Source organism: Saimiri boliviensis, chromosome 15 (genome assembly GCF_048565385.1).
Source record: "Saimiri boliviensis isolate mSaiBol1 chromosome 15, mSaiBol1.pri, whole genome shotgun sequence".
NCBI lineage: Eukaryota > Metazoa > Chordata > Mammalia > Primates > Cebidae > Saimiri > Saimiri boliviensis.
The window spans coordinates 59,331,193-59,336,765 of record NC_133463.1 but is presented as its reverse complement, the minus strand read 5'-3'; the positions used below and the strand labels follow the sequence as shown (position 1 = coordinate 59,336,765).

At 39.3% G+C, this 5,573-nt stretch overlaps 2 long non-coding RNA genes across 6 annotated transcripts in view; one reads left to right on the top strand and one right to left on the bottom strand.

The window, feature by feature from the left end:
* Positions 1-5,573, top strand: part of LOC104652964 (uncharacterized) — a 58,399-nt gene that overhangs the window by 555 nt on the left and 52,271 nt on the right. For all 5 annotated transcript variants that reach the window (XR_012514151.1, XR_012514148.1, XR_012514152.1 and 2 more), the window contains exons 2-3: positions 480-596; positions 825-900. This is a non-coding gene — a long non-coding RNA (uncharacterized LOC104652964). The remainder of the gene's footprint in view (positions 1-479; positions 597-824; positions 901-5,573) is intronic.
* On the bottom strand, positions 51-148 carry LOC141581481 (uncharacterized). Its single transcript, XR_012514147.1, has one exon. It is a non-coding gene; the product is annotated as an uncharacterized LOC141581481 (long non-coding RNA).

Genomic DNA, 5,573 nt, shown 5'->3' with positions numbered 1-5,573 from the left:
AGGCGCGCTCACGGGCGCTGCCAGTCTATTCCTCGAGCTCGCGCTCCGCCCGTTCACTCCCAGCCCCGCTCATTCAAAGCCGGGCGCGAGCTCCGTCGCAGCCAGCTTTGCCGCCGCGCAGCTGCCATGGCCGCCCCTTCCTCGGGAAGCCCGCCCCCAGCCCCGCCTCTATCCCCGCCCCCTTCGCCATCCTTTAAGGCGGCTCTCGGCGGTCTCCAGGCCCTCACTTCTGCGCTCCACCCCACGTCCCGGCTGGCCCAATGGGTGAGAGGCTACGGGCCGGACGTCGGGACCGGGAACCAATGAGCGACGGGAGCGGGGCAGGCGGCCACAGGCACGCCCGGTTCGGTGAGGGGCAGCTTTTTGGGACCATTGCGAGCTGTTTTGACTGTTTCTTTTCCGAGCGCCTGGTTATGCTAGACGTCCCAACTTTCTCCTTCCGGAGTGCCTCCCCTCCAGCCGAGCCTCTTTCTTTTCAGCCCACAGAACCCCTCTGTCAGATGCGACCAAGGAAAAAACTTTACATTGCAACAAATGAGGGATCTCCCTCTGTCTCGGGAAGATTTGGACGTGGCTAGCAGACCCCTTCCCTTCAGGTATTTTGCCGCCTCAGAGATGCGGAATAATGAGTTTCATTCAGGACGTAGCCTCCTCCTAGTAATTTTTAATTGAATTTGTTTAACTAGATATTAAGAAGTAGCACTTGACCGTGCCCATGCATTTGTTCCTCACACGCACCTTGGATTTGCCCTTCTTTCAACCTGAGATGTTCTTTCCTTCAGTGCTTCTCTCTTTGCAGTCTGATTCTTCTTTTTATCTTGTAGGCTATGAAAGGGATCGAGTCCTCAGTTATCATGTGCAAGGGATCCTCAGAACACTATGCTCCACGGTTGCAAAGTGGTGAGAGAAGTGAATATGGTCTAAGGCTAAAATCAGTTTATGCAAATTGTTCCTCAACCAGCCTTTTTCTTTATATGCCTTTAAATTTTCTTTTCTTTTTTTTTTTTTTTTTTTGCTACAAATGCCTTTGTTCTCCCACCCTGACCCAGCAACCCCCTACGCACTTAACTTTGTGATAATCTACCACCACCGTCCTCATTTCATTTTGCAACACATTTTTATTAATAATTTAATTTCCAGGAAGGGAAGGATGTGTTTATGACTCGTGCTCTGGAATGGTTCTGTGTAAAGTTGGATAAAATTATTTAATCTCTTCACCTCAATTTCCTCATCAGTACAATGGCCATAATAGTGCCTACTTCATGGAATAGTAATGCTTGCAAAGCTCTCTTAGCACAGAGCCTGGCACATGGCAAACATTCGTAGATAATAGTTGTTACCTCAGCTACTACCACTACTGCACTACTGCTATTGCGCTACTACAGTATCATTTCCGGTACCTGCATTTCCCAAAGGCCATGCAGCCCCTGGCAGTCCCTTAAACACCTGCTTTAACTTTAATCTCTAGAATTCTAATCCTCAAATCCCAATCTAAAATTTCTAAAATTTTTTGGATTAAAAAAATCCAATTCTCTAGCTGGGCATGGTAGCACAGGCCTATTATACCAGCACTTTGGGAGGCCGAGGCAGTAGGAACACTTGAGCCCAAGAGTTTAAGACCAGCCTAGGCAACGGGGCGAAACTCCGTTTCTAGAAGTAATTTAAAAATTAGCCCGGTTTTTTGGCCCGTGCCTGCAGTCCCAGCTACTCAGAAGGATGAGGTGGGAGGGATTGCATGAGCCCAAGAGGTCAAGGCTACAGTGAGCTGTGATTGGGCCACTGCACTTCAGCTTGGGAGACAGAACAAGACCTGTCTCAAAAAACAAACAAACAAAAATAAATAAATAAAAACAGAAACAAATCCAATAAGCTATATTTGAATATAAACATGTTTTGAATTTTTTTTCTTAAAGAGTTACATGTTTGCTTTAAATGATTTATTATGCCCCAGGATATTTCCTTCTTTTTCTTTATTCTTCAGCTTTCTTTCTTAAATTTGCCATTTCCAAATGAAACAAAACGAAAGGTATATAATTTTTCAGAAACAGCTAGTTACTGAGTACTTGTTTCCCAACACAATAGCAAAACAGAAAACAAAGCTCACTAAAGACTGCAAACTTAAGATTTACTTTAGAATTACCTGTAAAATAATAATTTAAAATTATCTCTACTTGTTAAATAGTAAGCCCATGACTGGGATCACAAGGCAATAATTTGGGATTGGGTTTAGGGACCACTTCTTGGGAACAAGCAACTTTAATTCCTGTCTTCTGCCCAAAGCTTGTGTGGGGTGGGGGTGGGGAATCACCAAATGTCAAATGAGAGGAAGATAAGGATAGAACCTCGTATATAAACTTCTTTTTACACAGTGGAATAGAATTAGTTCTGCCTGCTCTGTGTCCAAACCATTTTGCCCACTTGAAAGCTTCTGATCAGCCTCTGCCCAATCACCAGCTTGATTTACTCACACTGTCAGCCTCCAGCCCACCACTTACCCTCCACTTTCAAAGCCTACCCTCCACTTTCAAAGGCTTTGTTCTGAGTTCTCCAGCTGGGGCTAACTCCAGCCTTGTCACCTGACCTGGCCCAGGAGGTAGGAGCAGACTGCAAACACAGCCCTCTAGTTCGAGATCTTTCCCAACCCATTTCCCTGGCTTTTCACCAAAGGGTGGGATTTTTTTCCTTAAACACAATTTTAGACCTGCTGTTCTGACTTGAACTTTAATAGATTTTTATTAATGAGCAGCTGTTCATGGTTGAATGCAGATAATAAAGTCACATTCATTTCTTGATCAAGTAAAACAAAGCTTTGCTGCTCATAGAGTGACAGCTTTGAGCAGACACATTTGAAAGCATGGGATTATCTGATGATAATTTTAAGGAATTGTTTTATTAATCTTACTGCTGGAGAATTTTACTTGCTTTCAAAATAATAAACTTTAATATTCTGGAAAATTGTAACTTCTTTTTTAATATTCAAAATCACGATATACTAGTTAGGGTAAATCACTTAATAGAGAAATCAAACAGTCTGAAGCAGATTTTTTATTTCTTTTCTATTGAATGAAAATTAACTTTCCATGAAGCATTTAAATAAAATTTTCCTCCTAATTCTTATTATAATTAGCAGTAACTTTTATTGCTCAATACAGGAAGACTGAAGATTTAGTAGCAATTTAGAGTTCACCAGGTTCCTTCAGAAGGGGCCTGGATAGAAATCAAGAAAAATAATCCGTATCTTTTAGTAGAAATAAATTCAAATGAAAAGAAGAGTGAATTCTTATTTTATGTTCATTAGTGAGGATCAGCAACATCATACCTCTGGCTAATCTCCGCATCGTTATTAAACTTATAATAGAGTTCATCTGTATTATGAATTAAGTAGAGTTGATCTGAATCTGGCAGTCTAAGGCCTTTTGTTATTTCTAACAGTAAATGTATTGAAATTCATACAACCAACATAAAACAGTAGATTGTAACATTGTCTTGTACATGAATTGAAAAAGTAAAAATGGGAGACTCATTCATTGAGCTACAGTGAGATGGACCTTATGACTTTGACCTTGAACAAGTTGAAGCCTTAGTTTTCTCATCTGCAAAATTAGGTTAATAATTCCTGCTTTATGGATTTATTTTGCAAATTAAATATTATACCATATGTGAAAATGTGTTGGAAACACAGCAATAAATTGTTGAAAGCTTTGAAACAAACAGATTTATTATCTTCAAGACCAGTGCAATCCCCTTTAGCTCACAACATGGAATAGTGCTTCCAAGGAATAGAGGTGAACTTTATGTCATCAGCAACCAAAAATAGACATGTTTACTTTATTTACATTTTTACATTAACATGTATACATGTTAATGTATATGTATACATTAACAAAGAGAAACAGGGAGGGAAAGCCAGAAATCAGCTCTCCATACCCTACTTCTACCTCCTTTCTTCCCTTTGTTTTAAAGGCATAGGGTGAAAGAACAGCCGTCAGAGCTAGCACACCTACAACCCTTCCCCTTTCTCTCCCGGCTTTTATTCAATACTCTTGGGATATTTATCTCACAAGATCTGTTGCCAAGTTCTGTCTGTTCTCTCTTCTCAGTGTCCATCGTTTAAGCACCTCTAGATAGCAAAATGATCTGGTAACTTAGTCTTCCATCAATTCAAATTCACTTGGGAGCATATGTGTCTTGATTGTTGCTTTTTAAACTCTTAATTTTGAACTGTTGTCTTGGGATCTCTCTCTAACCACCTATGGCCCTTTAAGGCATACCAGAAATTCTTGTTAAAGGAGTTGGAATGTGTGTACTATACATGTCATACAATGAAAATTAACTCCTCATGATGGAATCTATTTTTTTTTTACTGTAGTTCTTATTTGAAATTAAATCCTTTAAGGATTATTTTGACTTGAAAATTAAATCCATATTATAATCATATTAGAAATGTTTGATGTGAAAAATTTAATAAATTTATTTTATTTCTTCCTAAGAATTTATAGAATATATATATATATATATATATATATATATATATATGATCATCTGCCTAAGTGCATAAATTACTGTAACGAAAAACCAAAGGAAAATACTCTTGCTATGTAGCCAGGCATAGTCATAAATATCTTGCACAAAAGGAATTATTTTTTTTTTGCTCATAGGCACAGAGCCCATTACCATAGCAACCATAATTACTCAGTCTATAACTGGGTGTGAATTTTATACACTGCTACTTCAAACATTAAGGCTGTAAGTTAGGATAAAGTGCAGTTTCTGTAATATTTTGAAAAGATTTCTTAATCTCGAAAAGCTAGAAGAGGAAAAGTTTCATCATGCTGCCTAATCATTGTTTTATTAAAAAGTTTATTTAACACCATGGGGAGAGTGTGTGCACTAAGCACTTCAGAGAAGTTGAAAGAATACATAACTCGTAACCCCCCCCAAAAAAAACTTCTCTAATAAAATCAGCATTCTTGGGTGAACAGCATTCTTAGAAAGAACAGTTTTTTTCATGACCATCTTTCTAATTTCAGAATGATGGAATTATAATAACTACAGTACTGTATTAGGACTTGCAAGTAAGGCGATAAGAGGTTTGTAGCTGGTCAGACTGCCCACAAGTATTCAAGTACCTACTGTATCCCCTATGGCAGACTTTTCCTGTTTGGTCTTATACAGTGTGTAGCTACTCTATGGGGAAGGGAAATTGTGGAATAAATCTTAAAGTTTCCTTCACTGGAGACTGAACACTCCTTGAAGCTGCTGCCATCATAGGGAAGATGAAAAAGCCTACTGATGAGCTTAGAAAAGGCAAGACCCTCCAACTGTTTCAGTTAGGTTCCCCAACCCAACACATAATGGATTCCGATCAAGGTTTAAGGATTTCCATTTGGGAGGGTATAGGTAATAACTCAAAGATGCATGTGGTATTTTAACCCTGGCATTGTCCACCTTTCGCAGTAGGAAGGATTAACTCTCTGTTCTCTTGTTCCTTTCAAATTTTGCCATCTCAGACATCTGGTGAAAGCAGGAGGTATATCTTTTAGGATTAGAATCATCACCAAATAACAATGAAA